Source organism: Dama dama, chromosome 20 (genome assembly GCF_033118175.1).
Source record: "Dama dama isolate Ldn47 chromosome 20, ASM3311817v1, whole genome shotgun sequence".
Classification (NCBI taxonomy): domain Eukaryota; kingdom Metazoa; phylum Chordata; class Mammalia; order Artiodactyla; family Cervidae; genus Dama; species Dama dama.
Window position 1 is genome coordinate 46,218,831 of NC_083700.1, and position 20,965 is coordinate 46,239,795.

The window sequence follows — 20,965 nt, forward strand, 5'->3', positions numbered from 1 at the left end:
TTTTTGTTCAAAATTGCCAGCACCTGAAGGCAAGAACCTTTTGTCTACAAAGCCTGTGAAAAACAATGAGGTTTTTTTCCCTTTATTACTAAATAATAGTATATTATTTTTCATCTCGTTACATTTTTTTAAATGATGTAGAGAATCTGTCTTACACACAGAAGAGGCATCCTTGTGGGAGCTGTGCTCCTTGCCCAGAACAACGTGCAAATTGGTTCTTTCCAGAGTCAGAGATCTCCAAAGCCATGCACCTAAATTTAGAAATTTCTTTTCCATTTGCAGCTAGCACAGGAACTTTCTCACTCAACTTCAATCCTCAGATGACCTGGTCTAGACCACTGAAATGTAAAATAAATCATTAAAAATAAGTAAATAAGCTTTTATAAGGTTTTGAAGCAGATTCAACCCACTCCAGTTTTCTCACCTGGAAAATTCCATGGACGGAGGAGCCTGGCGGGCTACAGCCCCTGGGGTCTCAAAGAGTCTAAGATCCCTTAGAGAAGCCTTAATTTTTGAATCTGGCAGAAAAAATAATTTAAGCAAAGACCTAAAGTCTTAATTTTCCCAACTGATTCTAGACTCAATACTCTTTTCAGTACTGTTTCAGATGCTGCAGTTTCCTGGTACTTAAACAAACAGAAAACTTACTAATGTCACTCATTACTCCTGGACCTAATTTTGTATTCCCTTCCCATTCCTACTTCTTTGCAGAAGCCAAGAAACATGGAATCTATTTTCCAACCATCTATTGCTTTCTACACATGTATATGCAAATACTCTGCATCCTTGAAACCCAGTTTCTGGCTTGAAATGTTGAGGGAAAGAGAAATCTAATCTTAAAAAGAAAGATCATCTACATAGAAAGTTAAGGACAGGGATAAAGTAGAAGGGAAAAGAAAGAAGGTGTACTTACAATAGAGACTGAAGATCAAGAGAGCTCACAATGCTCAAAGAAGGGAAGGTGAACCTGTTACAGGGAGATACACTGGATCTAAGAATATCCACTTCTCCTGGGTATCAGCAAGGTATGTTTGAGAAATGACAACAATAACAGAAAAAAAAAAATCTAAAACAAAAAATGACATTTGAAAAGAAAAGCCAATAAATACATAAAATTATTAAAAATTTAAAAGTAGGAAATTAATTATATTCTGTAAGACTGAAGACAGAAGTAACCTCAGATATCAGAGAATTAGTAGGAATAATAATGTGTTATGTATAACTCTTTGGCAATAAAATCTAGAGAGAATAGCCAATTTCTAATCAAATATAAATGACCAAAGTTTTGAAAACATGTAACAAGTTATCATCGATAGAACTGGAATGCAAACTTTAAATTTTACCATGAGAAGGATATCAGGCATGAGTAGTTTTGCAGTTGAATAGCTGATAGTTTTATGGGTTTCTGTGTTATTTAAACAATTACTGCTTATAAAAAGATACAGACCCCCCAAAACTTATAAAACTTGATGAACTTTACTACTAAGACCTAATAGTACTACAATAAAAAATATAGACAATTTTAAACTTATGAATAAAGATGCAAAATTCTAAATCAAATAATATTTAAACTTCATCTTTGACATTTTAATGATACTGAATGTTTTATGCAGCATCTCTCTCCAATGGATTAACTCTCTTCTAATCTCTGTATGACTTTCTAGACTGTGAATAAACCCCAGTATGTAGATTGAATCAGTATATGAGAAAGATGGTAACGGTGCTTGACCTAACTTCCTCTGCAATTATATGGTAATAATAAAGCTTCAGGCTACAATTCTGAAGTGATCTTTTAGTGAAGATTGTTCAGGGAAAAAAAAATCTGTGTTATTCAATTCACATATACTTGAAAGATCAGGTAAATGATTGACTCTTAATAATGATAAGGCATTTGATCAATAAAGATTTTATTTGGGAAACCTGTAGTATTAGCACATTCAACCTGTCATTATGCTTTTTGTCCCATGGAGATGTGAGTTTTTTCTTTAAGCATCTGCTGGAATATATTTTAGAGGACAATAACCAAAATTGGAAATTCATCGTCACTACAAAATGTTGCAAGAAAGAGATTGTGTACAGAAATGAATTCTGTGAGAAGAACTCCCCTGGATCCATAGCAGATCCAGGACTGTCATTTCATACCAGTTGTATGTCTCTAGGCCTTCTAAGCTGGTGTCTCAGTGCAACACAACTTAGCCACCTTTAGAAGGTGTCCATGGCTTCCCAGGTGACACAATGGTAAAGAACTCATCTGCCAATGAAGGAGATGCAAGAAACTCAGGGTCCATCCCTGATGTAGTAGGAAATGGCAACCCACTCCAGTATTCATGTCTGGAAAATCCCTTGGACAAAGGAGCCTGGTGGGCTACAATCCATAAGGTCTCAAAGAGTCGCATGCAACTGAGAAGGTATGCATATGCACACAATGGTGCAGTTAGCCTGGGTCTCCTTACAGAACCATGAATCAGTGAGAAAAGGCAATGCCTAAAATATTGTAGATTTTCAGTAAACATTGGTGTGCACATGTGCCTACTAAGTGGTATCTGATTTTTTGTGACCCTGTGGACTATAGCCCGCCATGGAATTTTCCAGACAAGAATACTGAAGTGGGTTGTCATTTCCCACTCCAGGGGATCTTCCCGACCAAGGGATCGAACCTGCATTTCTTGTGTCTCCTGCATTGGCAGGCAGATTCTTTACCACTCTGCCACCTGGGAAGCCCAAACATTTGTTGGTGTTGTTCAGTCGCTCAGTCATGTCCAACTCTTTGTGACCCCATGGACTGCAGCAGCCCAGGCTTCCCTGTCCACCCCCAACTCCCATAACTTGCTCAAACTCATGTCCATTGAGTCAGTGATGCCATCCAACCATCTTGTCCTCTGACATCCCCTTTTCTTCCTGCCTTCAATCTTTCCCAGCATCATGGTCTTTTCTAATGAGTCAGCTCTTTGCATCAGGTGGCCAAAGTACTGGAGTTTCAACTTTAGCATCAGTCCTTCCAATGAATATTCAGGACTGATTTCCTTTAGGATTGCCTGGTTTGATCTCCTTGCAGTCCAAGGAATTCTCAAGAGTCTTCTCCAACACCACAGTTCAAAAGCATCAATTCTTAGGTGTTCAGCCTTCTTTATGGTCCAGCTCTCACATTCATACATGACTGCTAGAAAAACCATAGCTTTGACTAGATGGACTTTTGTAGGCAAAGTAATGTCTCTGCTTTTCAATACGCTATCTAGGTTTCTCATAGTTTTTCTTCCAAGGAGCATGGGGTCTTTTAATTTCATAGCTGAAGTCACAATCCACAGTGATTTTGGAGCCCAAGAAAATAAAGTCTCTCACCGTTTCCCCATCTGTTTGCCATGAAGTGGTGGGATTGTATACCAAGATCTTACTTTTTGAGTGTTGAGTTTTAAGCGAGCTTTGTCACTCTCCTCTTTCACCTTCATCAAGAGGCTCTTTAGTTCTTCTCTTTCTGCCATAAGGGTGGTGTCATCTGCATATCTCAGGTGACTGATATTTCTCCCAGCAATCTTGATTCCAGCTTGTGCTTCATCCAGCCTGGCATTTCACATGATGTACTCTGCATACATATTGATGTAACTTAATTGAATTATCAGACAGAAGATTATCCAGCTTTCAAGTCACATCAGATGACTCAGCATGTGCAGAGTTCAATAGCTACTTTTTCTGAACTTCAATATCATATATAATGGGAAAATTAATGTTTTATTGATTCAATAATTTCCTTCATTTACCTTTTTAGATCATGTTCACATGCCCAATTTCCCCTTTGTGCATTTGTCCTTTGCTTCCAGAGGAAGGTGAAGTTTAAATTACAGTTGGCTTCTCTCCATGTGTACTTACCTGTGTGTATGTATACATAGTGTATAGTGTGTATAGTATATATTTTGTTTATATATGCTGTATATGTGTGTATAGCAGGCCTGAGTGAAATACAAATACCCATTTTTAAATGTTTGTGAAGTAAATATTATCTTAATGGGTCTTCGATGTTTGTAAAGTACCAGTCTTCACTGTGTCTCACCAACTTATAATCCTCTCTCTACCGATACTTTATTTTTCCAGCATCAGTGTATTTGCTGCTATGGCCTCTAATCTATGTATATAGTCTTTGTTTCATTTTTTTAAAAACTAGTTTTATTATTCATGGGGTTCCCTGGTGGCTCAGACAGTAAAGAGTCTGCTTGCAGTGCAGGAGACCTGGGTTCAATCCCTGGGTCGGGAAGATCCCCTAGAGAAGGAAACAGCAACCCACCCCAGTGTTCTTGCCTGAAAAATCCCATGGATGGAGGAGCCTGGCAGGCTACAGTCCATAGTGTTGCAAAGAGTCAGACACGACTGAGCAACTTCACTTTTTCATTATTCTAGTGAAACTTCTCTCATACTCACTGACTTCTACATAAAAAGACTTTCCTACAAAAGACATCACTAGCCAGTAAAAAGTGTTCTTTTTCATCCACAAACAGTCCTATTGAAAATAAGTGTGAGGGTAATACTTAGCTTGATAGCTCCTCTCAACTCTGTTCAGTGCAGATGATACTTGCCACCAAAGATCCTTCCAGAGATGCAATATTTTTAGGCTCAGGGACATTCAGGAAACTACAGTTGTTTAGCTGTTTAACTCAACTTTGGAGGGACAAAGTTTTATTCTGAATATGATTATGTATGAATGTGAAAGTGAAAATCGCTCAGTCCTGTCCGACTCTTTGGGACCCCACAGACTATACAGTCCATGGAATTCTCCAGGCCAGAATACTGGAGTGGGTAGCCTTTCCCTTCTCCAGAGGATTTTCCCAACCCAGGGATTGAACCTAGGACTCCTGTACTGCAGGCATATTCTTTACCACCTGAGCTATCCGAGAAGCCAGTATGCATATAAGTGCTATATATGTGCATCTGTCTAAATGTATGTCTCCTTTCAGAAACATAAAATGAATAAATATCTCACCCTAATAAAAGCAAGTATTAGAGTTGGCTTTTTAATTATTAAAGTTTACATTACAGTTTAATTCTTGGAAGCATATTAATTTGCCACCACTCTGTACAGGACAGACATTTAGTTATATATTCAGAAATAAACATTCAGTTTCAGTTCAGTCGCTCAGTCATGTCTGACTCTTTGCGAGCCCATGGACTGCAGCATGCCATGCCTCCCTGTCCATTACCAACTCCCGGAGTTTACCCAAACTCATGTCCGTTGAGTCAGTGATGCCATCCAACCATCTCATCCTCTGTCGTCCCCTTCTTCTCCTGCCTTCAATCTTTCCCACCATCACAATCTTTTCAAATGAGTCAGCTCTTTGCATCAGGTGGCCAAAGTATTGGAGTTTCAGCTTCAGCTTCAAAATCAGTCCTTCCAATGAACACCCAGGACTGATCTCCTTTAGGATGGACTGGTTGGATCTCCTTTCAGTCCAAGGGACTCTCAAAAGTCTTCTCCAACACCACAGTTCAAAAGCATCAATTCTGCAGTAATCAGCTTTCTTTATAGTCCAACTCTCACATCCGTCCATGACTACTGGAAAAACCATAGCTTTGAGAAGACGGACCTTTGTTGGCAAAGTAATGTCTCTGCTTTTTAATATGCTGTCTAGGCTGCTCATAACTTTCCTTCCAAGGAGTAAGTGTCTCTTATTTTCATGGCTGCTGTCACCATCTGAAGTGATTTTGGAGCCCAGAAAAATAAAGTCAGCCACTGTTTCCCCATCTGTTTGCCACGAAGTGATGGGACCGGATACGATGATCTTAGTTTTCTGAATGCTGACTTTTAAGCCAACTTTTTCACTCTTCTCTTTCACTTTCATTAAGAGGTTTTTTAGTTCTTCTTCACTTTCTGCCATAAGGGTGGTGTCATCTGCATAGCTGAGGTTATTGATATTTCTCCTGGCAATCTTCATTCCAGCTTGTGCTTCATCCAGCCCAGTGTTTCTCATGATATACTCTGCATATAAGTCAAATAAGCAAGCTTGACAATATGCAGCCTTGACGTACTCCTTTTCCTATTTGGAACCAGTTTGTTGTTCCATGTTCAGTTCTAACTGTTGCTTCCTGACCTGCATACAGGTTTCTCAAGAGGCAGGTCAGGTGGTCTGTTATTCCCATCTCTTTCAGAATTTTCCACAGTTTATTGTGATCCACAGTCAAAGGCTTTGGCATAGTCAATAAAGCAGAGATAGATGTTTTTCTGAAACTCTCTTGCTTTTTCAATGACCCAGCAGATGTTGGCAATTTGATATCTGGTTCCTCTGCCTTTTCTAAATCCAGCTTCAACATCTGGAAGTTCACGGTTCGTGGACTGTTGAAGCCTGGCTTGAAGAATTTTGAGCATTACTTTGCTAGCGTGTGAGATGAGTGCAATTGTGCAGTAGTTTGAGCATTCTTTGGCATTGCCTTTCTTAGGGACTGAAATGAAAATGGACCTTTTCCAGTCCTGTGTCTGCTGCTGAGTTTTCCAAATTTGCTGGCATATTGAGTGCAGCACTTTCACAGCATCATCTTTTAGGATTTGAAATAGCTCAACTGGAATTCCATCACCTCCACTAGCTTTGTTTGTAGTAATGCTTCCTAAGGCCCACTTCACTTCACTTTCCAGGATGTCTGATTCTAGATGAGTGACCACACCATCATGATTATCTGGGTAATGAAGATCTTTTTTGTACAGTTCTTCTGTGTATTCTTGCCACCTCTTCTTAATATCTTCTGCTTCTGTTAGGTCCATATCATTTCTGTCCTTTATTGAGCAGAGATTTTCCCTGCTCATTTTCCCTTGGTATCTCTAATTTTCTTGAAGAGATCCTGGTCTTTCCCATTCTATTGTTTTCCTCTATTTCTTTGCACTGATCACCGAGGAAAGCTTTCTTATCTCTCCTTGCTATTCTTTGGAACTCTGCATTCAAATGGGTATATCCTTCCTTTTCTCCTTTGCCTTTCACTTCTCTTCTTTTCACAGCTATAAAATAAACATATGTAATCTCAAATTGTATTCAGTGCCTTGCTAGAATGGATGAACATTTCTGATTTAATGTGTATTTAACTATTTTTTTAGAACCTGGCCTGAGATCTGCTTATCATATTTATGTCTAGTTATGCTTTTGAACTGTGGTGTTGGAGAAGACTCTTCAGAGTGCCTTGGACAGCAAGGAGATCCAACCAGTCCATCCTAAAGGAGATCAGTCCTGGGTGTTCATTGGAAGGACTGATGTTGAAGCTGAAACTCCAATACTTTGGCCACCTGTTGCGAAGAGCTAACTCATGTGAAAAGACCCTGATGCTGGGAAAGATTGAGGGTAGGAGGAGAAGGGGACGACAGAGGATGAGATGGTTGGATGGCATCACCGACTCAATGGACATGGGTTTGAGTAGACTCCGGCAGTTAGTGATGGACAGGGAGGCATGGCGTGCTGCAGTTCATGGTGTCGCAAAGAGTTGGACACAACAGAGTGACTGAACTGAACTGATTGCATACGGTTTCTCCCACTTATTTGCTTAGTAGCTACCATCCCAAATTAATATTTGAAGCTCATAGGTTTAAAACAGAATAGCAATTTTTTCCCACAATGATAATTGTAATTTAATCCCACAAACGTTTTTATAATATTTTCCACTAGTATATCTTTTAAGATAGTATTTGTTTTAATAACATTTTTCTGATAATGAAAGTAATATATGCTCACTGCAGAAAATTATCAAAATACATTGAGTATAAAAAATATCATTGCTAGTCTTACCACTCAGATATCCTAACTGCGTGCAGGTGTGTGTATACACATATAGACAATAATTTCTCAAACTAAATTGATGTCATACTGCATATACTGATCTAATTCCTCTTTTTATTTCTCTTAAAAGTATATTGTGTAAGCATTCTCTATACTTCTTCTAATCCTCCTGTACGTGATTTTCTTTCTAATGGCTGTCAAGAATTTTGAGGAATGAATGCAAGTTTAGCCAACCTACTATATTGGAACTTTTAAAAATCAAAATCCATTTTGATGACAAACCAAAGAACTTACTGCAGCCAGTCCTGACCCTCTGGAAATTTTCTCTCAAACATGAAATGTGAGATCATAAGAAAAATTAGGAGCAGGAGGAGACCCCCAAAGTCAGTACCCAGCCTTGATTCTGTGTGTTGACAGGAAACACTGCTGAGGGCGAGCGAGCCATGAAGCTCCCCAGATTGTCGTATGTGTAATAGAACCTGGACCATTGTATAACCAGTAATGGCTTCTTTGGCCATAAGTTGAAGACATCCTATTTACACTAGGGTCCTTTTTTCAGTGGTGGATAGATTGCTTTTAAATTATAAACTTGGAAAGGAGAAGTAAAAGGGTTACTGAGTATGAGAGATGAATGAAGAAAAGCCGTAAATCCTGTGTGATCAGAGGGATAAGTCTCACAGTTCATCTGACATAAGAGATGGATTACAATGGCTCTGAAGTGAGGGACGGTTTACTTAGGAATTTAGCGGTAATTTGCATTTAAGGAATCCATTAGTGCCATCACATACACAGTTCCATCATGGGATGACTAACAGGGGTGTATAGTATTTGCTTATGACTTTATTGATTCTTATAAATTAGGACATTACATTTTGATTCATTCTTATTCGGGGTAAACCTACTTTCCCAGGATTATTGGCTGATGTAACCCACACCAGCCATTATAAATGGCATAATGATGCTGTATCCTTTGACATTGTCTTGTGTAGCTTTCTCCTGTGGCTCATTCTGTCTTAGAAAAAGTATCTCCGAGGGACAGTGGTAGAATTTTTCCCTGCCCTCTGATCAACAGACATTTCTTCTGGAAATAACTAAGTCCATCAACTGTTCAGGTATTTAGCTCATGCAGAGACATTCATAAGAAATACAGGAGGTGAATTTTGCTCTTAAAAAAATGATCACATATGATTTTCCTTGAAGAAGCACTATTGCTTATGACAGTTTCTCCTTGAACTCACATTAATCTTTTGTTAAATGGCATTACCTATGTCTAGATTAGATATGGGGGGAATAGAATTCAGGAAACAAAGATACCTGTCTCAGAGGCATGCAGACCTGGACTCTACCCAAAACAGAGGCATCCAGTGAGTTCTCCTCTCTGCCTTCTCTTCCTTTTAGATACACTGTTTGGGGGGGATAAAGCTAGAAATAAAACAGTGTTTATTCCCTGCATTTTTCTGATGATAATTTTTTTGTCGTTGTTTTATACTTCTAAAATTTGGACTTTTATTTATGAATGGAATTTTAGAAATGATGATGTAATTTTCACATAGCATTGCACTAGGAATAATGAAATACCATTGTTATAGCCACTAACAATGATAAGAAAGAAACTTAGAACTGAGCCAGTAAATATTTGGGGAACATAGTACATCCCATCAATTATAAGACATGCAGTTTTTTCACATTTTAATACCTCTGAATCTGGATGTCTTGCAATTAATTGATGGCATCTTTAAATTAGCAGACTCTGAAGGTAAAAAAGTTCTATTAACATTTTAAGCAATTTATTTTGCTTATTTTTCCTCATAATAATATGATAACACCTTAAATGTGATTAAATATAATGCTGTGCTTTTAATTTGTCATAAATAAAAACAAAATTATCCAGTACTTTTAACTGGCATTCTAATACAGCAACATAGTCTCTCTCCCAGACTTCACTAGACAGAGAAAAATATGTTTTCTTGGAAGGATCTTCCACAAAGGAAATTCAGAATCTCATCATCACCTGTTTAAAAAGTCACTTTCTGAAATCTAACTATTAGAACATTGGACCAGGGTAGATTAATTGATTCTATAGATAATCCCCCAAAACTCAATTTGTTCATTAATTTATTATTCCCAAGTATATTCCTAAAGCTTGATGGGTAACCAGATTAATTATTCTGTTACATATCCTTACCCTTCTCTTCTGATAGTCAATGAAATACAAGGACCCAGATCATTTCTAACTGGATAACCACCCCTGGACAACAGGGAGCCTACTATGCTTTATGTCTTTCTGTTGAATTCAAAATATTGGATTAGAGCATGGATGTCTTACTAATATGTATGTGTGTGTGTGTGTGTGTGTGTGTGTGTGTGTGTGTAAGCACATACCTATTTAATTACATTTTGTTCTTATTGTTCAGTCTCTGAGTCATGTCTGACTCTTTGTGACCCTGTGGGTTGTTGCACACCAGGCTCCTCTGTCCTCCACTATCTGCAGAAGTTTGCTCAAATTTATGTCCATTGTGTCGATGATGCTATCTAACCATCTCATCCTCTGCCGACCCTGCTCCTTTTGCCTTCAGTCTTTCCCAGAACCAGGGTCTTTTCTTCACATCAGGTGGCCAAAGTATTAGAGCTTCAGCTTCAGCATCAGTCCTTCCAATGAATATTCAGGGTTGATTTTCTAAAATGACTTTGACTGGTACGTTCTAAAACCACTACTAAGAAAACAAACATAAACTCTACATGCTGAAATTTCTTTCTGGTTTAATGGAAATAAGGGGGAAAGTTATTGGGGGCTTGCAAATTTATTTATAACATTGTCTTTAAAAATATCCACTGACCTACATTTATGGAAAGAAAAAACAGTCAACTCCAAATGTAATTGTTATCTTGCCTGGTATTTATTAATAGGCAGACGGCTGTTATCTTTGTTAAAATGCTCTGAGTTGACAGAATTTCATTTACATAAATGGGTAGAAAGTCCTTTTCTTACTTGTCCAACAAACTGGAGACAAAGTGCCTGCCAGTGTTTTAATTTCTTTTTCATGTTCTGGTTAGAGAGTGAGGAGAATGCCTTCACTCCACAGTGTCATGAATATGATAATCTATGGAAATCATGGAAAGCAGGTACTTAAGTTAAGCATATACTGTACTCTGAGAATCCCTGATGAATTCAAGTCTCTTCTGTTTGGAGAAGATGTTGTCGCCTGTGAAGTGACAGACTGCCAGATGTTCCTGGAGTAGCGCGGTAATGGGCTCAGATCTGAGGCTCTTCCCCACCCCCACAGATGACAGCATTTACTTTAGGCTACAGAATGGGCTTGTCTTCATTCTTTAAGCACTAGTGTTTACATTTACCTCTCAACTATCAAATCTTCATTTCCTTAATTTTACTTACTTAAACATGCAGAGCTTAAAGTTGTATAACTATGGGAGCGATTCTTACTCTATAGAATGCATGCAGTCTAAATGTGAAATAATTTTCCATGATCTAAAACATGCTTAATCCATTGACTTCCCTTGTAAACGCTGGGGAAAAAAGTTTATTGGAGGGAGGGAAACGTTAATTCTAGGGTAATATTAAGCACAGAGCAAAATATGGTAAAGCACGTGTAAGATAGTAATAGTGAAAACTGCAACACCCTGCTGGGATTTCTATCAAAATAATGATGTTGAAGACAAGATCTAGTATTTATTAAGTGCCTAATGTGTACAAAGCTCTGACTTTGTTTTATATACCAAGTATAAATTATATAATCTTTACTACAGCCCAGTCTTTCCTGGTGGCTCAGATGGTAAAGCGTCTGCCTATAATGCAGGAGACCCAGGTTCGATCCCTGGGTCGGGAAGATCCCCTGGAGAAGAAAATGGCACCCCACTCCAGTACTCTTGCCTGGAAAATCCCATGGATGGAGGAGCCTGGTAGGCTACAGTCCTTGGGGTCGCAAAGAGTTGGACACGACTGAGCGACTTCACTTTCACTACTACAGCCCTATGAAAAATTACTCCCATATTATGAATTAGGCAACTGAGACATGAAGGTTAAACAAAATTTGCCTAGGTCAAAAACCTGGTAAATAATAGAACCAGGATTAGAAGCCAAGTTCACTTCAAGGACTGCACTGTTTATCCTAAATATACTATATACTTCTACCCAATACCTCCATTCACTAAGAATATTCAGTGAGTCAGCCAGAGTTCAAGGTTCTTGGGAAACATCAATGAACAAAATTGATAAACAATTTAACCTGGTAGTTTATACCTTCTAGAGAAGATGGAGAAAAAACATTAGTTAATTAATTATAGGATTATTATTAAAAGTGAGATATGCAGAGTATGATTTGGAGGACCTACTTTAAGTATAAGGCTATAGGAATTTATAAGACGTGAGAAAAGCAAGAAGACCAGTATGGCAGCAATATAGCAAATTAAGAAAACAAAAAAAAAAAAAAACAGAACTGAAGAAGTAGTCAGGGACCAGATAAATCTGCAGTTATTGTGAAGCTTCTATATTTTATTTTAAGGACACTGGGAAATCATTGGAGAATTTTAAGCAGAGGGGTGACCTGTTCTCATTTCTGTTTGAGACAATTGCTCTGGTTGCTATGTGGAGAATACATTATAGCAAGTCATAAACAAAGGAGGCAGATCAGTTAGGAGGCTACTGCCCTGTTCCCTGTGAGAGACAGTGAAACCCCGACTAGTGCCTTACAGGAAAGACAGTGAGGAGTGGGGAGTTTGGGGATGTCTGTTGGGGGTGGAACCTAGGTGTTTTGCTGAAGGAATAATCTAAGCAGGATGGTAAGGGAAAGAAAGAGCCTAGAATAACCCTAGGTTTTCCACTTGAGCAAATGGGTGAGCAGTCACTCCATTATCTGAGATGAAGATTAGAAAGAAATCTATTTGGAGTGAAATAATAAGGAATCTACTTAAGATATGTTAATTTTGAGATTGCTTCCCAACATTTAATTAAATATGTTAATTGAGGTGCTGGACTTAAGAGTCTGAAGCCCAGTGTGAAGAACAGTATTGGAGCTATAAATTTGAAAGCCACAGCTGAAATGATATTTAAGGCCATGAGACTAGATTAAATCACTTAGAAAGAGTATGTTGATAGAAGGGGGAAAAAAGAGTGTCTAGGACTGAGTCTTGGATATGCTAAGTTATAGGTATCATAAAGAAAAGTTTAACCAGCAAAAGGGATACAGAAATGATGTAGGAGGAAAAGAAGGGTAGTATTTTTAAGAAAGAAGAAGGGATTTTTCCTAGGTTGCATATTACTGAAAGATAAAGTAAAATGAAGGGCTTCCTGATGGCTCAGCAGGTAAAGAATTGGCCCACCTGCAGGGCAGTAGACAAAGGAGACATGGGTTCAATCCCTGGGTTGGGAAGACCCCCCAGGAGAGGAAATGGCAACCCACTCCAGTAGTCTTAGTCACAAAGAGTCAGACACTACTGAGTGAGGAAGCACACAAAGTAAAATGAGCACAAAAGCACAACCATGTCATTTGCAATATAAAGGTGCTTTTTGACCTCATTACCAAAGCATTTCCTTAGTTTGGAAAAGAGGACAGATTCCTGAAAGGAGTATCAGTTCAGTTCAGTCACTCAACCATGTCTGTGTCCGACTCTTTGCGACCCCATGGACTGCAGCACATCAAGCCTCCCTGTCCATCACCAACTTCCGGAGCTTACTCAAACTTATCTCCATTGAGTCAGCGATGCCATCCAACCATCTCATCCTCTGCCTCCCCTTCTCCTCCCACTTTCAATCTTTCCCAGCAACAGGGTCTTTTCAAATGAATCAGCATCAGGCCAAAGTATTGGAGTTTCAGCTTCAGCATCAGTCCTTCCAATGAATATTCAGGACTGATTTCCTTTAGGATGGACTGGTTGGATCTCCTTTCAGTCCAAGGAATTTTCTCGAGTCTTCTCCAAGACCACAGTTCAAAAGCATCAGTTCTTCAGCACTCAGCTTTCTTTATAGTCCGACCCTCACATCCATACATGACTGCTGGAAAAACCATAGCTCTGACTAGATGGACCTTTGTTGGTAAAGTAATGTTTCTGCTTTCTAATATGCTGTCTAGGTTGGTCATAGCTTTTCTTCCAAAGAGCAAGGGTCTTTTAATTTCATGGCTGCAGTCACCATCTGCAATGTTTTTGGAGCCCCCAAAAATAAAGTCTCTCACTGTTTCCATTGTTTCCCCATCTATTTGCATGAAGTGATGGGACTGGATGCCATGATCTTAATTTTCTGAAGGTTGAGCTTTAAGCCAACTTTTTCACTCTCCTTTTTCACTTTTATCAGGAGGCTTTTCAGTTCCTCCTCACTTTCTGCCATAATGGTGATGTCATCTGCTTATCTGAGGTTATTGATATTTCTCCCAGCAATCTTGATCCCAGCTTGAGCTTCATCCAGTCCAGCATTTCTCATGATAAACTCTGCATATAAGCTAAATAAGCAGGGTGACAATATACAGTCTTGATGTACTCTTTTCCCGATTTGGAACCAGTCTGTTGTTCCATGTCCGGTTCTAATTGTTGCTTCTTGACCTGTGTACAGGTTTCTCAGGAGGCAAGTAAGGCGGTCTGGTATTCCCAGCTCTTGAAGAATTTTCCACAGTTTGTTGTAATCTACACAGTCAAAAGTTTTGGTGCAATCAATAAAGCATATTGTGTGTTAATAGAAATAATATTTTTAAAAATGAGATTGAATCACAGGATGAGCATAGATGAAAATTACAAAAGCAAATTCCTTCAGATCATCAGGTGTATATGAGCAATAGAGCCCTCGATGAATAGTTGGAAAGAACCAGGACGCTTCCCATCTTAATAGAAGAAAAGATGAAGGATGATAATACAAATGAGGTAGATTTATAAGATTCAGGATAGAAAAATTGCTTCAAATATTTTAACCAATAATGTAACGATCTTTAACTAAGACTATCAACTAACAATGAGAAGGAGTGGCAGTTTAGATTTGAGAAGAAAGAAGGAGGTATAAACATGTCATTTTGTGATGAGAAAGCCCCAGGTTGACAGTGGTAACATACCAAGGCTTATTGGACAGGACTGAGTGCCCAGCTGGGGACAAGGAGCAGTTACATTCTCTACCCATATATCGTTTTCAAGTGTAAACATAAAATAACTGGGTATTTGAGTTAAATACAGGCAAAGATTTTGCTTGGTGAGTGCAACAAAGGGTTAGAATTTGTTGTCTGGTAAGATTAGACAAATGATTATATAAATATATATCAATGAAAATTGTGATAAATGTTGTATGTATTTATAGTATTATTTATTTATGTTTAATCCTGTTACATGAAAAACTACTACAAACTACTAAAAATGCCAAAAACCTTGCAGTAGTTTTAGGTGAAATGGCAGCCAAAAAGCTTGGGAAGAACATGGTCAGACAATGAAGAAGGCGACGGGGTTAAGCTTTGAGTTGGGAGACCAAGGTCTGAGTTTGCTCTGCTACCTACTGTTATGTGGCCTTGGGTGTTAAGTGTTTGCCTCATCAGTGGGTTTCAAGCTTCATCAGTATTATAATAATTATGTTATGATAAAATTGAGATAATGCACAAAAACATGTATTTTTTTCTATAACTTTAAAATCTATAACCATGTTATTTGGTTTTAGAATTTGGTACTAATTCTTCTTGGGACATGTGATATTCAACAACTGGCTGATGTCTGGTGAAGCTCAGATAATTATTAACTAATAGCTGATTTCTTTGCTGTCTTCATTTTGTGGTTATTAGTCAATGCCAAGCATTAGGCTCATCTTTAGGCCCAAGGGCTAGGGTAGGGGATAAAAAGAACCGCAGCATGGACTACACAACCATTTTGCCTTTATAAAGGCCACAGAATCAATTGGATTGTACCTTCAGGGATATTTGACCTAATGTGATAATTGCCTAGGTTCACAATTGTTTTAAGTAAATTTTCAATAAAATAATGATTTTTTTATAACTATGATTTATAAAATATTTTGTTGTTTGATATTTTTATGAACAAGAGAATGAAAAAGTTGGTCATTACTATTTTCTTATTAAAAACTTAAAGCAAAGAACCTGGAAAATACACAGAAATTATTTGTATTGCGCTCTAAGCCTACAATATCTTATTACTTATTCAGCTATAGGATGTTTTCACGATTCAAAGTAAATGTTATTACCAGGGATTGGTTTATGCAATACTATGGACCAGGCCACATATCATGCATGTATCTGGTCATTAAGTGTTAGATCAATCCCACTCTTGCCAAACATTGTATGTAGCGGGAATCTTTTTGAATATTTTGTACAAAAGTGTTCAGGCTAGATCACGTGTTGTCATCATTAAGCTGTGACCACTTAAGGTTAGCTGAAATTACTTGTCAGTATAGTTTTCTGTCAATTTTAATTCTTCATTCATTCATCAGATATTTAATTAATGCCAGCTAGATGCAAAGAATTAAGGGAAATGATGAAAAATCAGCACGTTCCCAAAATGTTTATGATCTATACAGAAAAAAAGAAAATGCACAAATAATGGTATTATAGTTTAGAAAGTGATGTGTGTGGAAGAGACAGGGGAAGATCCAAATCTGTGGGATTGGATGACTGCCTTCAGCAGTGACCCAGGTCTGGGTGCAAGTCTGATGTTACAGACGGACGTTAGCTAGTGTATTCTAACCTGCATGGAGAAACTATTGTTTATAGAGCCCTTTGCCACACAGGTAAAAGATTCTTTCCCGCTGTTAAATATTTCCTACCAGCATGGTAATTAATTGTGTTAGAAAATTCTTTTCCTTTCAACTAAAAACTTGCACTTACTTTCATTTTCTCTCCAATATAAATCTCCTGCTTAGCATAGAAACCCTAAAAATTGACTTTCAAAATGATGATCATTTTTTTCCATATGTCCTGAAATGTAACTGCAAATAGGGTTTTTGATTGGATCAACATGTAATACTTTATATCTTGTGCCACACTTTGAGGTAAGAAGGTTTTTAAAGCCGTCATCCAGGTGTTTCCATGTAGGAAAATATTAGGTATTGTAGTATATAAATCTGAAAAAGATTGATTAATCTTCTACTGTGGCTCCAAATATAGCCTGTATCCTGAGTGCCTTTTTTCATATTTATAGCAGTCCCATTTTCTTCATCACTCCACTTTTCTGTTTCCCTTTGCTTCTATCCCATTGTATGAAATAATTTTTATCCCATTTTCCCTCATTGGTTTTTGCCCTTGACATTCTATGCAATATTTTGCCATGAAAGCAGTGGCATTTTGAAGGTGGATTTCAAAGCATATTATTGCATCCAAGTCCTCCTAAAGCACTGGAAGAACTATAGCTCAGGAAGTCTTTCTTCATGTGTATAGTTTTTTTGTGACATTTTTATAATTCAGCATACTCACTTCATCTTTATATTGTTTGCTATATTGAGCATAAATCATATTTATACTCAATATATTAAAATAACACTTGAGTTCTAGGATGCTTTATAGTTTATAAAACAGTAAAAGCTCTATTTTAATAATCTGTTAGTGCCTTCCTATTTCAAACAATTGTGAAGAGTGAGGAGGCAAGAGTGATCATTATTATTTCATTTTTATATAGATAACAACAACATTTTTATATAGATATATAGAGGCTCACAGAGGGCAAGTGACTTGTCTTAGAGACTGAGTGTCTTAGTCTCTGCATCCAAGATGAGTGACCATTCTGTATATTGCACTGTTTTACTGTTATAGGAAGTTCTATTTTCTTTGGGGCTTCCCATGGGGTGTAGCAGTAAAGAATCTGCCTGCCAATGCAGGAGAAGCAAGAGACACAGGTTCAATCCCTAGGTCAGGAAGATCTCCTGGAGTAGGAAATTGCAACCTGCAGTGTTCTTCCCTGGAAAGTTCCACGGATAGAGGAGCCTGGCAGGCTTATAGTCCATGGGGTTACAAAGAGTCTGACACGACTGAGCACACACACACAAACACTATTATTTTCTTTTAACAGCCTAAAACTTCCAATATACACAAATGCAATCAGAAGTGTATCTCTGTTTTATTCTTACTTACTTGGCAAGTTCATGCCCTGGATCACTTATATCTACTTCTAAATGTGCATGTTTGATTTTGTAGACAGTGTGTCTCAAGTGACTTTGTAAGTAAACATCAAACTTTGTACAGATAATTACAGTGTAGTGTTAGTTGCAATCTGTAGGAACTTCCCAATTTATACAGATTATATTATAGCTTTCTTTGTAAAAAATGTTTTCTTTCTGTTAATTATCCATACAGATTTTATTACTTAATGAGATAAAATAGCAATGCTATATGTGGTTGTACCGATGAAGCCTAAAGCAGTGTAAGAATTCATCCAACCTCAGGAGTTTGGTAAATATTAGCTACACTATCCATATTTTTACTACTTAAATAGATTCAGAATGTTCTATCATTAAGTAAGAGGGAAAGAATTATGTAAGTTATGACTCAATCCAACGTTTCCTCCACAGACTATGTGTTGCTACCTGGGCATAAACCTTGAGGATTTCTAACTGAATTTGAAAACAAAACAAAATGTGACACTGGAACGAATATTATATATCATCTGGTCCAACCTTCTCATTTTATAGATGAGAAAACCAAGAAAGTCACTGCACTGTCAGAGGTCACAAAAAGAGCCAGTAGCAAGGTTACAATTGGGGCCACATCTCCTAACTCTCAAGCAAGTACTACTTGCAATATATCACGTTGTCTCCCCCCAAAAGATGCCTCCCATGGGGTGCTGCATCTTGAGAATGAAGTATATTAAATTCATATTTGGCTGCTAATCATTTTCTCAGCAGCTCTATGGTATTTCATTAACCACTGCGTGTAACACTCTGGCCTTTCACCTGTATTAACTTGGGCTCATTAAACTTGAGGCCAGTAATAAACAGGACTAAACTAATACAGATATTTTGCATGGCATGTGTTGGGCATTCTTTTGAGGCATTTTTCCCTTCACAGTTTGTGGAATGAGAAAAATGAGAAGCATAGATTTCAAGGAACGGAATATGTGTGTGGTATTCGTCTTTACATCAATCAAAATGGAGTAGATACTCATTTAATAAGCTTTGTAAGGACTGCAAAGAGGTGTGTGACACACAGCACAGAGTCTAGCATCTGGCAGACTGGGAACTGAATCCTGGATCTGTGGTTGATTAGCAAGTACGAACTGGAGCAAGTTATTCATCTTTTCCAACCCTCCGTTTTCTCAGCTGTGAGTGGGGACAAGAACAGTACCCACCTCATGGGTTTGCAGTGAAGAAGAGTTGATGGACTCCTGCACTTTGCAAAGGGCTTAGTGTGAGGGATGCTAGATAAATATGTTGATTTTGAGGAAGATAATGATGATGGTACAGTTGCTTCCTGTATAGAACTTACAGTCACCTCTCACTAGAGCTATTGTTGAGGAAGGTGATTTTTCCATGTCTTCGCCCTCTACTTGATCACCAGTACAAAGCACCAGCAGGAGTTCTCCAGTGTGCAAGGAAAGCAAATGGAATCCTATTTTGTCCCCACCAGATTCCCTACCAACCTTGTTTTATGCTCACTTTCATGAAGATGTAACTCTTCTGTAGCTTACAACCTGTGCAGTCATCCATTAACACAGTTCCCACATGATTTTGAAAATGCTTGAGACTCTGATTGAGCGGGGGGTGGTGAGAGAGGGGAGGTCATTTGCAGGGAGATGAGCAGTAAAGAGGTAAAAGCAGAAGCTTGTCAGAGAGGAGTTCTGTGTCAGAAAGAATGAAAGCGAGGTGGTTTCAGGCAGCAGTCATTGTCAGAGCAGGGCGCACGGGTTGGTGAGTTGTGAAGGAGTGAAGACCCTGTATTCTTGGGGTTGGTATGTGTAGTCGCTGTTGGCCCTCTATTTTTCAGAGTATACAATATTTAAAAGATATTTTCCGATGTATAAAAATTCATTCTTTTTTGATTGAGTTTGCTCTTCATTTCCTTTTTTTTGTCTTTGCCTCTTTCCTTTACTCCCTCACTCCATTCCACTCTTCTTTCTTTCGTATTTTTTTTTCTTTTTCTATTTAAATTTTTTTCCAGTGCTCTGAAATCCAATATACTTCTTGAACTCACCATTTCCAACATTCTGGATCATTCTCCTCTTTCTGCCACAAGCATTCTCCCAACAATTCATCCTTCTGTCTCCCACCATGGAGACCTGATTATATAAAAGTATATCAAGGTACATGTTTCCCTACACCCTGAAGAATAAAAAGTCAGACCACTTTGCCCTAAATTCAGAGCCCCCCATAGATTTCCCGGCTTCACTTGCTACTATTCTTCAGGTATTTACTATGTTTAGGTTGTGTAAGGATGAGTTCATCCTGTAGCTTCTTAACTTTCCATCCCTTTCTCAACCATTCCTTTCTCTTTTTTCCCCTTTTCTAGCACTACATGCTATTTCTCCTTTTTATAATCTTTCTTCACAGTTTGAAATCCTCCTTCACTAGAAAGTCTTTAATTTGCGTGCCTGCTATGTGCACGCTCAGTTTCTCAGTGATGTCTGGCTCTTCTATGACCCCATAGACTTAGCGCTCCTCTGTCCATGGGATTCTCCAGGCAAGAATGCTGGAGTGAGTTGCCATTTCCTAGCTCCAGGGGATCTTCCTGACTCACGGATCAAACCCAGGTCTCCTGCATCTTCTGTATTAGCAGGCAGATTCTTTACCACTGTACCACCTGGGAAGCTCTTAGTTGAAATAAATTGCTCATTAGCCCAGAGTTACGTCAAACTGTGCACATCTTCCTCTATTTATCTCTTTCCTCCTTACAATTATCTACATAACCCAGACGTCAGCTGAGATCACCCAATCCCACCCTCTGGATATTGCTACAAAATTCCTAGAGGTTGTGTTCTCTACATCACTTTTGGCAATAAATTCTTACTGCCGCTGATTTCTGAATCTCCCTCAAATCTCACCTCTCATTAGTCTCTATTCTGAGGCCAACTTCAAGAATTCTCTAATCCAACCATGAAACTCAATCCTATTTTCCTTTCTTCCAGATTTCTCTCCAGGGTAGGAAGTTGGGTAGGAGATGTTATTAAAGTTTTAGGGATCATAGAGGAGGATTTGGGCTGCAGCAATACAAACATCTTAAAGTTGAATATTAGCTCTTCCTCTTTATGAAAATCCTCCAGCCATCACACCATCAGGTTCTGCTCCCTCTCTCTCTGTCTCTCTTTTC

The 20,965-nt window shown here is 38.3% G+C and overlaps 1 protein-coding gene and 1 non-coding gene across 2 annotated transcripts in view; both read left to right on the forward strand.

Annotated features, from left to right (window-relative positions):
• DPYD (dihydropyrimidine dehydrogenase) overlaps positions 1 to 20,965 on the forward strand; it is an 886,622-nt gene that overhangs the window by 834,158 nt on the left and 31,499 nt on the right. The window lies entirely within an intron of this gene.
• TRNAY-AUA (transfer RNA tyrosine (anticodon AUA)) lies at positions 11,513 to 11,585 on the forward strand. Its single transcript has one exon. It is a non-coding gene; the product is annotated as a tRNA-Tyr (tRNA).